This window comes from Rana temporaria, chromosome 4 (assembly GCF_905171775.1).
Source record: "Rana temporaria chromosome 4, aRanTem1.1, whole genome shotgun sequence".
NCBI lineage: Eukaryota > Metazoa > Chordata > Amphibia > Anura > Ranidae > Rana > Rana temporaria.
This window is the reverse complement of record NC_053492.1, coordinates 195,792,150-195,808,449: the sequence shown is the minus strand read 5'-3', so window position 1 is coordinate 195,808,449 and position 16,300 is coordinate 195,792,150.

The window sequence follows — 16,300 nt, the reverse complement described above, 5'->3', positions numbered from 1 at the left end:
GAAAAGTTCTCAAATTCGACAAGCCAAATGGCATTTTTTAACAAAACACTTATGCCACGTACACACGATCATTTTCCGGGTTGTAAAAATCAACATTTTTCAGGCTCTAGAAAAAAATGCGTTTTTTTCACCTTGATCATTAAATGGCCTTGTCTACACACGATCGTGAAAAAAAAATGCTCTAGCAAAGCGTGGTGACGTACAACACGTACGAGGGTACTATAAAGGGGAAGTTCCATGCGAATGGCGCACCCTTTGGGCTGCTTTTGCTGATTTTGTGTTAGTAAATAGTGTTGCTCACGAATATTCGCATTGCGAATATTCGACTCGAATATAGCATATTCGAGAAATCGCGCTATATTTCGAATTTCGCGGTGAATATTCGCAATTCCGAATATTCGCATTTTTTCAATTTGATTTTTAAAACAGATCACATCCTATCGACGTCTAAAAGCATTGCTGGTATGATTAGAGACCCTGGGCCGAGTAGCTAAGCTGAGGCGATCCTTTTATGTTGCCAAATTGAAAAAAAAACATTGCGATTTTTCGCTATTGCGAATGCGAAAATGATTGCGAATTTTCGATAACTGTGGTAGGAGAACTCTGATTGTCTCTAATGCAAAAGGGGGGGGGCTTTGTGTATGTTTCTGTTATGAATATTTGTATGTTTGATATTATTTTTTTTTGTAAGAAGGAAAAAATTGCGCATACCTTAAAAAAAGGGGAGAATACAGCAGCAACTCAAAAATGTTATACAACATAATTTAATACAAGACAGAAAATGGAGTCGCTCTACAAGAATAAAAAATATGTCTAGTGACAAGACATGTGGGCAAATTATAAAATAAACAAGCGCAAATAACTTGTGAAATACACAGTGAAACAAATATATAAAGAAATATAGTCCCAATAATAGAAAAATAATCTTTCATAAAAATGTCTTTGATATGTGAAGTGAAAAAAAGTCCAAAGCATGCAGCATGAACGTGTTCAATCTTCAAGGTGTTTGATTGACAAACGGCTGTGACAGATGGATAGAGTAAAGAATCACCACCAATGCAAAACACTTTTTATTTTGTATTGTAAAATATCAAGAATATTCTGAGCCAATCAGAGTGCTCCTTCTGCATTTGCCGAATATTCGCAATTATTTTGTATTGTAAAATATCAAGAATATTCTGAGCCAATCAGAGTGCTCCTTCCGCATTTGCCGAATATTCGCAATTATTTTGTATTGTAAAATATCAAGAATATTCTGAGCCAATCAGAGTGCTCCTTCCGCATTTGCCGAATATTCGCAATTATTTTGTATTGTAAAATATCACGAATATTCTGAGCCAATCAGAGTGCTCCTACAGCATTTGTCGAAATTGCGCAGTAAATATCGCATTCGCATGTTGCGATATTTCGATAAAATATCACGAATATTCTGAGCCAATCAGAGCGCTCCTCCAGCATTTCTCGAAATTGCGCAATAAATATCGCATTCGCATGTTGCGATATTTCGATAAAATATCACGAATATTCTGAGCCAATCAGAGTGCTCCTACCGCAGTTATCAAAAAATCGCAATTATTTTCGCAATCGCAATAGCGAAAAATCGCAATTATTTAATTTCGATAAAATATCACGAATATTCGAATTTAGCGAATATATCTCGAATATTCGAATATATATTCGAGATATATCGCGAAATCGAATATGGCACATTCTGCTCAACACTATTAGTAAAATACGATTTGCGCTTTTCTGTCTGTTACAGCGTGATGAATGTGCTTACTCCATTACGAACGGTAGTTTTACCAGAATGAGCACTTCCGTCTCATAACTTGCTTCTGAGCATGTGCAGATTTTTCACGTTGTTAAAGCCCACACACGACCATTTTTTTACAACCCAAAAAACGACAACGTTTAAAACGTCGTAAAAAAAAAATAGAGCATGTTCGAAAAATTTTTGGCCCGTTTTTCAGAACCCGAAAAATTGTTTTAAAGGAGTTGTAAAGGAAAAAAAATGTTTTGCTCAAATGACTGTTTACAGGGTATAGAGACATAATAGTTAACTGATTCCTTTTAAAATCGATTAAAAATAGATAAAAAACAATCATATAATGTACCTTTAGTTTCAGTTTCGTTTTTGCATGTTATGCTGCCTCTGTGCTGTATAGAGCCATAGAGAAGTGAGGGTTTGAAAACGAAACTAGAAGCTCCCAGTACTGTGGTCCAAAGGAAACAGACAACCAGGAAGTGTCCAGAACAGAGCAGAATTACAGCAACATCAGAGCAAAAACGAACAATGAGGACATGAAACCAGGGACTGCAGTAAGGTAAAGGAAGCTATTTAGCTAAAAAAAAATGTTTCCTTTGGTGACCCTTTAAATGACTTTTTAAAAAACGAAAAATTACCGTGTGTACGCAGCATAAAAGTTGAAAACAAACCCAAGGTATTCTTCAATGTCTAGGTGAAAAGCATAGAAAACAATGTTTCTTTCATATGGAATGCTAGTTGTTTGATGCAAGATCAACTGGTAAGACTCTAGGCCTCATGTACACTTCTGCTGCTAAATGGATGTTTAGGAGCAGTTGGGTGTTTTTTTCAACTGCTCCTGAACTCTCCTATGTTATTGTATCAGTACATGTACATAGGGTCCTTTACAGTTGTTTCTAGGCAGTTGAGTTTAGAGGCTTTTTTCGGAACGCAAAAAAATCAGTTCAGAAGCTGAGTTTAGAGGCATTTCAAGCACCAAACGCTTCTAAATGCGACTAAACGCAGTAACTCGCCTTTAGCCGCGGTTCGTTTACAGGTGCTTTTCATTTTTGCCTGTTTTGATTTTTTTCTTAAACGCTTCTAAACGCAAACGCGGCTAAACGTGGCATGTAAACGCTGCAAGACGAACCTTTTGAATGTGGGTTACTATCTGTCAAGTTAAATCGTTCAGGAGAGGTTGTAAAAACATCCCGTGTACATGAAGCCTAATCCCTCCTTAGTTCTTAACACCTCCCATGATATACTATATAAATACTGATATATAAAATATATATTTTTTTATTATGCAGCCACTTTTAAGTTAAATTCTCTTCTCGGGTCCCACAACAGTAACAATTTTCTGATTTGGGTCCTCAGATTCAAAAGTCCGTCAAAACCGATGGAAACGGACTGAAGGACCGTTTCATCGGTCTAAACCGATGGTGTGTAGGGCCCCATCGGTCAGTTATCCTTCGGTCAAAAATTTTAGAACTTGCTTTAAAATTGAATCGATGGACGCCTAACCGATAGGTCAAAACTGACGGTTAGTATGCAAAAGCATCGGTTAAAAACCCGCGCATGCTCAGAATGAAGTCAACGCATGCTTGGAAGCATTGAACGTCGTTGTGTTTTACGTCACCGTGTTGGACTCGATCGTTTTTTAAACTGATGGCATGTAGGCACATTAGACCATCGGACCGTTCTCAATGGATGGACTGATCGTGTGTATGCGGCCTTACTCTGGTTTTAGTGAGCTTTAAGTAGTCCATTTGAACCAAGCTTGAGCCAAACAGATTATTTATTTCACTAACAGATACAGCGGCTGTGCTCGCTGAATAAATTGTATGTAGCATCAGTTTGACTGAGGTGGAAATTGTGAGGCCATTAGCCTTCCCCTTCACATCAGCCAATCAGAGGAAGCCTTGTACTCATTTGGGAAATACAAAGCTTTTTGTGAATAGCGGAGCTGCCCTTAGCTCAGCTCGATTTTGTTCCCCAAAGAAAGATGGAAAGTCTCTCTACTGTTTATACAGTGCTGACAACTCCTGCATGTGTTGGTGAAAGAAATAGTTTGTTTGGACCAGCTTGATCTAAACAAACTGTTTAAAGTTCTATCTAAACTGTTTAAAACCTGAAGCTAGGCTTTAAGAGCCCCTGATACCACTGAGGTAGAGTATCTGGGGTCCTAGAAGACTGTTGCTTACTCACAAAGCCAGTGGGCCAGGATAGAATAAATACAGCCTATGGTTATTTTATTAACATTTTTTATTGTAAAATAAGTGTGCACATTTTTAGAAATTAAAAATACATAAACAAACATATTACCTGAGATCCTATTCATCAGTGTGTTCCTATATAGTATTTTTGTCTCATAGAAACAAAATTACAGTAAGACCAGCAATGGGAAATAATAGTTGGAGAATATTGTTAAATCGGGTTTGGGCAATAGTTACAACCTGAGTGTCCTGATTTTGAAGCTTTTTATACACATAAGCATATTTAAATTACACAATCAAATGTCCTAGCTAATAGTAAATATACCATTAAATTTACAAAAGTAATGGAGCATTAAAGACCACAGTCCAACTATACTAAATAAATACCCAGTCAATTTTGCATGTACCAATAAAACAACAAGTAATAAAGTAAGTGTGCATAGTATTTTAATAAAACACACACACACGGTAAGCATACAGTAAATAAATAGACCAAGTGATAATTCCATATACATTTTTTACATAATAGGCTAGCAGTACTTTTGGATGCCCCTATTTTTTTTTATATTTACTTTATTTGTTAGTGGTGAGTATCAGCAGATTATCCTTGTACAGTTGATTATCACACAGTGTTGCCTTTAGCCCACATTTGTCAAATTGTAATAAACTGCTATGTTAATGGATATATTGTGTTTCAAACACTGCGGCACAATAGCTGATCATGAGTTTTAGATGGTGGCAAGAAATGATCAATTTTTTTGGCCACTTGCTGGGATCAATCAACTCCTCTGTGGTTGGTTTCAATTAGCCTATCATGTAATGTAAAAAGGATATTTTAAACACTGTTTGAGACCGAATACTCTTTCTCTTGCCAATTGCACATCTTATTCTAGTTTGAATTAAATGATGCTTTTAAGCCCTACATAGTAAAAATGGCAGATGTGATCTAAACACATTAAAAGGATGTTGTCCATGTTAACTCTTTTGTCCCAAGGGCCTTTTTACTTAAAAATTACAACTAGATATATTGGAAAAAACAATCAAAATATGTCCGAGCAATATTAATAGTGAATTGTGTCAACCGACAAAATTCCGACAACCGAGATATCCATCTTTTCAGTGAGCGGTCCTCTAAACGATAACGGTGGTCTCCGCGGCGGATTCGTCCCGAGATCACCGTTATCAGCAGCGGGAAAGGGCCCTCCCTCCCACCGCTCTCCCGAGCCGTCAGCAGCGGCGGAGGCGATCGGGTCCTTCCTCCTGCTCGGCAGGGATACGAGTGAGGGCAAGATGGCCCCCACCCGTCTCCATAGCATAGCAGGGCGTAAGCGACGTCAAAACGTCACTTCCACCCATGCTTCTTAAAGAGACATTTTCTTGTTGTCATTTTTTCAAATGATACATTTTTTATTTTATTTTTTTGCATTTTAGTGTAAATATGAGATGTGAGGTCTTTTTTGATCCCAGATCTCATTAAGAGGACCTGTCATGCTTTTTTCTATTACAATGGATGTTTACATTCCTTGTAATAAGAATAAAAGTGACCCATTTTTTTTTTTTTGTGTGTGTAAAAATTAATAAAATAAATAAAAATCAATAAGAAAACCCCCAATTTTTTTTCAGGGCACCCCATCCTAGCCGAGCTTTTGCGTAGAAGCGAACGCATACGTGAGTAGCGCCCGCATATGAAAAAGGTGTTAAAACCACACAAGTGAGGTATCACCGTGATCGTTAGAGCGAGAGCAACAATTCTAGCCATAGACCTCCTTTGTAACTCAAAAGATGCAACCTATAGAATTTTTTAAACGTCGCCTATGGAGATTTTTAAGGGTAAAAGTTTGCCGCCATTCCACGAGCGGGCGCAATTTTGAAGCGTGACATGTTGGGTATCATTTTACTCGGCGTAACATTATCTTTCACAATATAAAAAAATGGGCTAACTTTACTGTTGTCTTATTTTTTAATTCAAAAAAGTATTTTTTTTTTTTAAAATGCGCTTGTTAGACCGCTGCGCAAATACGGTGTGACAAAAAGTATTGCAATGACCGCCATTTTATTCTCTAGGGCAGTGGTTCTTAACCTGTGTTCGATCGAACCCCAAGGGTTCGGTGAGTCAGTCTTGCGGGTTCGGCGGAGGTCAAGACACACACCTATACACACTGGCGTAGGGCGCAACATTTAGGGGGGCGCCAGTGTGAACTGTGTCACTCTATTAATTTGTATTCACCGTGTCACTGTGTCTGTGCACCGGACCAGCCGCCATGTTCAGTCTCGACAATGGCGAGCCGGCGTGCTGTGATTGGGTGAATAGGTCATGTGGCCTGGCCTGAGCTGGCCTGTCCGTGATCACGGCGGGTGGCGCATGCGCTTGGAGTCTCCCGCCTCTGCCTCGCTGTCACTCCGATGCCGCCGTCATCTCCTCCGCGGTCCGGATCACTTCACCGACCGTGGCAGTGGCATTGCAGGTGGCGCATATCGTGGACAAACATGATTCAGAAGAGAAGGTGAGACTGAGAGACTCACAGCCCATTCACACCTTGAAGACAAGTAACGCCGCATACGCGGCGTATTTTGCCGCAATTTGTTTAATTTTTTTTTAACAAGACATTGGATTGATGTCTATGGCCGAACGCCAATGGCGCCTGAAAAAAAGGGTCCGGGACTTGTTTTCAGGTGGCAGGCATATGGCGTTTCAGCGTTCGGCGTGAGTTGTGAACCATCTCATAGACATCAATGCAAATTCGCCCCTCCGGCGTATCGAGCGTCGGGCGTCGGGCGTTTTGTCGCCTAGGTGTGAATGGGCTGTCAGACGAGTCATGTTGCTTGCCCGGCCACTGGCAGTGTGTCTGGGACTAGGGGAGAGCGGCCTGAGCGCCGGAGGTCCAGGATGACTAGTAGGGCATGTGGACTGGAGACGGATAAACATTCTGGCTGATTCTGAACGGTAGTGGCTTATTAAGTAAGTAAATGATATATAACTTGTGTAAGGGGTTAGCTCAGTAGCGGGGTGTGTGACCCCTTGGATGGGTTCACCACACACTGAATTTATACAGACTGGCAGTCGAAGACGGTTGAAAACAAAGTTTTTGGTTTATTTTTCCATCTTGCTGGAAAACAATTGCAAGCATCCAAACAGCATAAACAAAATCAAACATAAAATAAACCCTAGCCACTCTGGGCGTCTACCTTCCACACAGGAACCTATCTATGGAGTCTGACTCAGCCTAGCGCTGGGCAGACAGTGCTGGTCGTACAGCACAAAACAATAGTCTTTTGATTTTTATCACACAGAAAAATCACTCCTCTCCTCACCTCCTCAGAAGACTTTCAGTACGCTGCTCTCCTATTCACAAAGCCTTAGAAATGATGCAGCCAATTAGTGGCAATCCTCTGGGCTACTTATAGAGGCCTTAATTGCCTCATTCTGAACAGCTGAAGTTTTTCAACGGCCCTTAGCCTTTCTCTGGCTACGTCTCGCAGCCAACGCATAATAACGATTGGTGTATTGTCTAAACAAGGCAGAAATGTATCTCCCGTCTGTGACAACACCCACAGATTTACCTGACTTCCTGTCACACTTGATATATATATGATATATAACTTATATACCAAACCTAGAAATCTAGAAAGGATTTTAAAGGTGGACCACATACAAAAAAATAATAATAATAAAAAAGATATTGAGTACAGTGCTATGAGGCTCATGCCTTTCTTGTGCTAATGTTTGCTGCTAATTTTCATGCAAGCCTTTGGTAGAAGTTGCAGAATAGTTGCATCAATAGGATCCAGGCTGTAGCACAGTGCTTAGATTTAGATACATATATACCTAAATATATACCTATGTTTTGAATTTGAAAAAATCATTATTTATTTTTCCAATTAAGAAGGGTTCGGTGAATGCGCATATGAAACTGGTGGGGTTCAGTACCTCCAACAAGGTTAAGAACCACTGCTCTAGGGTGTTCTAAAAAAAAAAAAAAAAATATATATATATATATATATATATATATATATATAATTATAATTGTGACGGACCCATCCGTATACTGGACATATTGTGTTCGTCTGCTTTGCCGTTTTACATGAAGTCGCCCATTCGTATGTCGGCAGTTATAAAGTTATAGATTTTAATGTCTGTTATTTCAGTCTCCCATCTGGTCCCCTAGGGGAGTGTCCACCAGGTGGGAGACCTGCATAAATAATATGCCCTCAGTTCCAGGCTATCTGGGGATACGTTATATGAATATAAAATGTTGGGCAGTTATAAAGTTATAGATTTTAATGTCTGTTATTTCAGTCTCCCATCTGGTCCCCTAGGGGAGTGTCCACCAGGTGGGAGACCTGCATAAATACAGGCGGGTAGCCCACAGTAAAGGAGTTCGTGTTTTACCCTCATGATGGAGCTTGGTCTCGTTACTGGAGGGGATTGGGTTACTGGCCACTAAGGACGGTGTACTTTGGAGCTCGGGAAGAGAGGTACCGCAACAACTGGTGGCAGCAGTGGGATGATCGGGGTGCCCGACAGCGGGTCTTCCAGGTTGGGCAGAAGGTTCTAGTGCTCAAACCTGTGAAGGCAAACAAGATGCAAGCATCTTGGCAGGGCCCGTATAAAGTATTAGCGCAGATATGTGATACTACCTACCTTATAGCCAGCTGTTCAGATGAAGGGATCCAGCGATCCTTTCATGTGAACATGTTAAAGGAGTATCAGGAGCGACCAGAAGATGTTGCGGCAGTCTGTGCCCCAGCTACGGATGACCCCGAGAACTTACCTTTACCTGACTTGTTAGAGAGGAATCCCCAGACGGACCTTACAAGCCTTGTGCAGCTAGGAGACCGGTTAAACCCAGCAAAGAAGGTACAGGCAAGACAGCTTCTGTGGGAGAAGCAGGCGACGTTCTCCCAAGAACCCGGGTACACCACACTAGCTATGCACAAAGTCGAGACGCCCGGACAGAACCCCCTACGACAACCCCCATACCGTATCCCTGAAGCAGTCCGAGAGGAAATGCGGACGGAGATACAGGAGATGACTCGGCTGGGGGTTATCGAGCCGTCAGACAGCCCTTGGGCCTCGCCTGTAGTCCTGGTGCCTAAGAAAGATGGGACCACCCGGTTCTGCGTAGATTACAGGCGGCTCAACGAACGGACCACCACTGACGCGTACCCGATGCCCCGGGTAGACGAATTATTAGACCGCATTGCCAGGGGGCGCTACCTGACCACCATTGACCTGTGCAAGGGTTATTGGCAGATCCCCCTGGCCGAGGATGCTATCCCTAAGTCGGCCTTCGTCACCCCATTTGGCCTATTCCAGTTTAAGGTTATGCCATTTGGAATGAAGAATGCTCCGGCTACCTTTCAGCGTATGGTGGATAGACTCCTTGATGGCTTCCAGGACTTTGCGTGTGCGTACCTGGATGACATTGCGGTCTACAGCGAGACTTGGGAAGACCATTTAGTCCACGTGGGGGTGGTGCTGGACAAGATTCGGGCCGCCGGCCTGACCTTGAAGCCAGATAAGTGCCATTTAGGCATGGCAGAAGTGCAGTACTTGGGTCACAGGGTAGGATGTGGGACCCAGCGACCAGAGCCAGCTAAGGTCGAGGCGGTAGCTAACTGGCCCACACCTATCACCAAGACCCAAGTGCTAGCCTTCCTGGGGACGGCAGGGTATTACCGACGTTTTGTCCCCGACTACAGTATGGTGGCCAAGCCCTTGACGGACCTGACTAAGAAAAACTTACCTAAGCAGGTCCTGTGGTCGCCAGCTTGTGAAGCCGCGTTTCGGGCCCTGAAGCAAGCTCTAGTGAATTCCCCTGTCCTGGCTGCCCCAGTGCCTAACAAACGTTTTCTCGTCCATACGGATGCTTCCATGTATGGACTGGGGGCTGTGCTAAGCCAGGTCGGGGAAGATGGAGGGGAGCACCCTGTCGCGTATCTCAGCAGAAAACTACTACCCAGGGAAGTGAGTTATGCGGCAGTGGAGAAGGAGTGTTTAGCCCTGGTCTGGGCACTAAAGAAATTGAGTCCTTATTTATACGGACAAGAATTTTCCCTCATTACGGACCACAACCCCTTAGTTTGGCTTAACCGGGTCTCAGGAGACAATGGCAGACTGCTGAGGTGGAGTCTGGCACTACAGCCTTACAATTTCACCATCAGCTACCGACCCGGTAAGCAGAATGGGAATGCGGATGGATTATCTCGGCAAACAGACGTCTCTACGCCTTCTCCGTCCGGTCATCCCCAAGTTGACCCGCCAAAGGGTCAAGCCGGGTCTGCCGGAGTGTTCCACAAGGAGGGAGCCATGTGACGGACCCATCCGTATACTGGACATATTGTGTTCGTCTGCTTTGCCGTTTTACATGAAGTCGCCCATTCGTATGTCGGCAGTTATAAAGTTATAGATTTTAATGTCTGTTATTTCAGTCTCCCATCTGGTCCCCTAGGGGAGTGTCCACCAGGTGGGAGACCTGCATAAATAATATGCCCTCAGTTCCAGGCTATCTGGGGATACGTTATATGAATATAAAATGTTGGGCAGTTATAAAGTTATAGATTTTAATGTCTGTTATTTCAGTCTCCCATCTGGTCCCCTAGGGGAGTGTCCACCAGGTGGGAGACCTGCATAAATATGGGCGGGTAGCCCACAGTAAAGGAGTTCGTGTTTTACCCTCATGATGGAGCTTGGTCTCGTTACTGGAGGGGATTGGGTTACTGGCCACTAAGGACGGTGTACTTTGGAGCTCGGGAAGAGAGGTACCGCAACAATAATGTTTGGGGGTTTTAAGTAATTTTCTAGCAAAAAAAAACTGTTTTAATCTTGTAAACACCAAATCTGAAAAACAGGCAAGGTCCTTAAAGGAGTTGTAAAGGAAAAAAAAATGTTGCCTAAAATTAATGTCTGCAAGGTAGACAGACAGTGTAATGATTCTGTTAAAAACGAGTAAATACCTATTAAATTCCTTCATCTATATCACCTCCGGCGTTCTAGTTTCTGTTCTCTCATTCACTTCCTGGTTTGTGGCTCTCGTTCATGTAAGAACTACATTTCCTAGTATGCATTGCGGCACGCCCAGTAATTCACACCTCATTGAAGTCTCTAACACGTAGAGAGCGTCCTGCCGCACAGTTGTAGTTCCCAGGAGGGGGCGAGCACGTCACTGACCACCGCAGTAAAGCCCCCCATCACGGTGGTGAGTAACAATCAGACAAGCAGGAAGTGAACAGAACAGAGAAGAAATAGAGCAACTTATGAGCAAAAACAAACAATGAGGAAGTGAAAAGAGGAATGTCTGCAGGTAAAGGATGCTTATTATGAAAACAAATGTTTTCCTTTACAACCCCTTTAAGTGGTTAAGGTGAGCAGACTCATGGGCACAAGTGTGGTGTTTGGCTGAGGGTCACATCTGGGCCTATTTAGAAGTCATTGGTTCAAGAGCACTTTTTAAGAGAATTCTACACTGCATTAACACTTTCAAGAGTGGACTGTTTTTTGACTACTTTAGATTTGTGGACATATTCAGAGTATAATTGATTATGCACAGTAATTTGTGAGGTTTTCATTGCGTGTTTGGTGTTCATTTTTATGAAGATTTTTTTTATTTTTGGATAATTATTCATTACATAATTTATGATCTTGTATCTTAATATCTTTTTTATTTTTTTATATACTGGTATATTTAACCCTTTATTCTATCATTTCAAACACGTTGTCTGCTGATTCTGTTCATTGTTTTGAATATAGTATAATAGTTAAATAAAGAAAAAAATAATGGATTGTTTGTGAGAGCACCCAAGAATTTCAGGCTTACACCACCATTTTACTGTATCTGCTCTTGGAGAAAAAGCAATTGGTTAAATCAGGGGTGTCCGAACTTTTTTCAAAGAGGACCAGATTTGATTAAGTGAACATGCGTTTTGCCTGACATTCTTCAAATCATAAAAATCACTTTAAGAGCGAAGTTTCAGGATTTTTTTTTTAATTTTAAATAAAGAACTGTGAAGCAAAATAAGGGTCAGTGCCCATCTGCAGACCCACCATTGCCATGAATGCAGCACCCACCATTGCCAGGAATGCACTCACCATTGCCAGGAATGCAGCACTCACCATTGCCAGGAATGCACTCACCAGGGCTCAAAATTTCAAGTCCTGAGCTACTAACCAGGCCATAGAAGTTACTCGCCACTGGTTGGCCCACCCAACCCCAACCCTGCCCCACCCCTAAACACGCTCTCATAAATATCTCATGAAATTACACAGTTAAATGTTTTATGAAAAATTAAGCTACAAATATAAATATTAACAACAACTTTATCAGTGCCCAGTAAAGCAGCCTATCAGTGTGGCCCCATCAGTGCCTCCTCACTAGTGCCCATCAAAGCAGCCTGATCAGTGTCCATCAATGCAGCCTTACCAGTGCCCATCATCTCAGCCTCATCAGACAGGAAAATGTGATTGGTTAGCAGGCTGGTTAGTAAGTTAAGAAAGGAATTTCTCTGGTTTTGTTTCTCCTCCCCAGTACACCTCTACCTCCAACACCTCCCCCGCTACATCTCTACCTCAAATGCATCCCCCAGTACACCTCTACCTCAAATGCATCCCCCAGTACACCTCTACCTCAAATGCATCCCCCAGTACACCTCAACCTCAAATGCCTCCCCCAGTCCTCCAATGCATCCCCCCTAGCCCACCTCTAATCCCTCTTCCCAGCATATCTCTGCATCCTTATGCCACCCCCCCAGCACACCTGTGCTTTTAACGACCCCCCAGCACACCTCGTCTTCCAACCACCCCTCTCCAGCACACCTATACCTCTAATCCCCCTCCTCAATCCACTACATCTATGCTTTCAATTTCCCCCCCAATCCATTATACCTAATCCTCCAAATCCACCCCCTCTCCTAATCTGTTATATATATGCCTCCAATTGCACCCCCCTCCCCCAATCTATCATACGATATGATAGATTGGGGGATGGGATGGAATTGGAGGCATAGATATAACAGATTGGGGAGGGGGTGGAATTGGAGGCACATGTATGATAAAGTGGGGGTTGATTTGGAGCCACATGTATGATAAAGTGGGGGTGGAATTGGAGGCACATGTATGATAAAGTGGGAGTGGAACTGGAGGCACAGGTATGATTCAGACCTATGCCTTCAATTCCACCACTCCCTTCCCAAACCATTATACATATCCCTCCTATTAACTCCCCCCTCCCCCAATCCAGCACATCTAGGCTCTCAATATCCCCCTTACTCCCAGCACATCTTGTTTAATCTCCCATTATACCAATGCCTCCAGCACGTGCTGCTTCCAATCACAGCACACTGTCATATTTAATATTTACCATTCTCCTGCTTTTGCCACTGGGGTCAAGCATGGTACTCACTGAGGGCGGACCAAGTGTGTTCGAGCCCGCCCACTTAGGACTGCCCTGCAGAGATATACACCGCAGAAAGAATGAGGGGGCGGTCCTAGGTGGCTGTTTTAATCCCATTGAAAGCCCATGAAGTCAGTCTATTCTGGGCGGGGATGTGCAACAGAAGGGAGGTGGAGGGGGCGGTCCCAGGCGGCTGTTTGACTCTCTTTGAAAGCCCTGATGTGAGCTTATTCTGGGTGGGGACGTGCGGCAGGAGGGAGGTGGAGGGGGCGGTCCCAGGCGACTGTTTGACCCTTATTGAAGGCCCGTGATGTGAGTCTAATCTGGACGGGGATGTGCGGCAAGAGGGAGGTGGAAGGGCGGTCCTAGGCGGCTGTTAGGCTCACATTGTGGACTTTCAATGGGAGTCAGAGAAGGGCGGAGATATGCAGCAGGAGGGAGGTGGAGGGGGCGGTCCCAGGTGGCTGTTTTACTCATATTGAAATGGCCACACTGCGAAACTGTGCAAGACGGGCATATACATCTTTGTGGCTCCGGCGCTGGGAGATCGTCGGGGGCCACAAAAGATATACATGTCCAAACAACCAGGCAGGCCGTTCAAAACCGGAACGCGGGCCGTGATTGGCCCACGGGCCGGACTTTGGACATGCCTGGGTTAAATGACCAGACAGAGATTAATTGTAATTACAGTTGTAAATGTAATTGCAAACTGGTGCAAAGTTAGAAAAAAAAAACAGCTTCAGAATGGCAAAAAACAAAACAAAAAGAAAAGGACATACTCTGTAGAAAAATGAAAGTTGCACAAACATTCTACGGCTGTACAACCATGAACTCTTCACAGCATTGGCTGCAAAGCATAGTCTCAATAAGACTCTAGTTTAAGAGAGAGTCTCCCTTTCTGGCCTACCCTATATAGGAACCTTCAAATCGGGTCAGTGACCTGATTTCGGTCACAGTTGTTGGGGAACCTCCATTCCTATTTTGACCTTTACTTTTTTGGGATTGGAGAGTATGCCTTTTCTGGAATTGATGTGTTCTAGGATCTCATGCTTGAATGGATGGTACTGCTCGTGTTTGAGCTTCAGCTCATGCAGCCGGATCGACACAGCATCAAGGCATGCATGATGGTCCTTTAATGTGGAAGAAAACACAACTATGTTATCTAGAACTTCAAATCGAACTTCAAATTGAGGTTGCTTCTTTCTTTCTTTTGCAAGGTTTCTTAATCAACATATTGTTTCTTCAGCCATCCATGCACATGATCTCAGCTGGGCCATCCCACTTGGCCCTTTTCCCCGTGATGTATCTCTGCTGCCATATCTTGCAGCTCCTGTGTATATTGTGGAATGGACTCTGAGGGGGTTCTGAAGTCCCCTAATGTTACTTCTTGACCATAAACCACTTACAGTTAAAGAATAACTCAACTTCTGTTGAGAAAAAAAATTCCCCTCTGGGTGATCTATGTACATTGTAGGGATTTTAACAAAATATTGTTCCAGATTTCTACCTTTTGATATTCTGAATAAATAGCTGTTTGTATGTCTGTGTCCATGACCTGGGTTAATCTTTATGGGAGTGACTTCATAATTATCTTTCAGCTGCTGTACCTGCAGAGCTCTAATAAGGAAAACTGCAGGATCTGCATCCAATTAGATGTGATTTTCTTTTGGGAGTATCTCACCAAAAAATTACATTTATGTTTACAGGGGATACTCAAAATCTAACTTGAATCTAAGTGCAGACTTCTGGGAAAATCAGTAGGCCAATCACACAAGCAGGAAATTACATATCTGTGGAGCGTTCTGTACACCATCTGTGTACAGAACACCTCCAGGTAGCCATATTGCATTACATTTTACAGAAAGTTACAGAATGAAAAGGAAAGGTCATTTTTAATAACATTCAATTGTATACGCTATATATGTTTTTAGCTCTTTTTTTTTTACAAAGGTGAAGTTACCCTTTAAATATCTCTTTATGGTAATTATGGTTTTCCAATAGGAGGTAAAGGATTAATCTTCTCTCTTCCCTGTCTATAGCACTAATAGTCAGTTCTGCCTGATGATTGGATGGGAACCATTAGATTGGCTTAGACCCAGCAAACTCTTGACCCAAACATCAAAATCTAGACCTGGCCCTGTGTACTTGTGCAATTGTAATAGCAGGAATCCTGCCATAATTAAGGGGAGTAAGGGGCTCATTACTGCAGGGGTAACTGGCTACCTTCTTCCCTCTGGAGTAGTACTAACTGACATTGCTGTCACTACACTCCCATTGCCATTGTCTGACATGGCCAATACTGACTGTACAGTAGATATCAAGTTTAACAAACTAGGAATTCTGCTGAACAATTATACAGAGAGTAATTGTAGCTTTCAGATTTTACAACAGATGTATAGTTAGAAGCAATAATGCAAAACAGGTTCATAATGGAAAAAAGCATGTATACACTGCAAATTGATGAAGAATGCAATGTCATGCTGCAAATCACTACTTTAGTAGAACAGGTAAAAACACAGCTACTTGCGATTATCCTCATAAACAGCATTCTTTTAACACTAATGTCCACGGTAGCTCTAGCAGCGGTGACAGAGGTGAACAAATGGGGGGATCCAAAGTCCTAGAGCAACTGAGGAACTCTTGTAGCAACTGGGAAGGGGATCCCCACATTAGCTGGGTCTTCTGGAGAAGCTGTGTGCCATATGATTCTGGCCTGGAAGCCCACATGTTGGTTATGCTGGTGGAGGGCCCCTCACCTGGCTGCAAATCACTTGCATAGGTATCTTTACCTCATTATATATGAGCTGCTAAGGGAGGGAAGCTGAGCATAGTGTGTAAATATGAACTCTGCTATAGAGCTACCACAGATATTTTTCTACAGCCCTGGTATCAAACACATGGGGGTGGCCTGCAGGCCACACATATTCACCAGCCCATTGTGGGGCTAATGA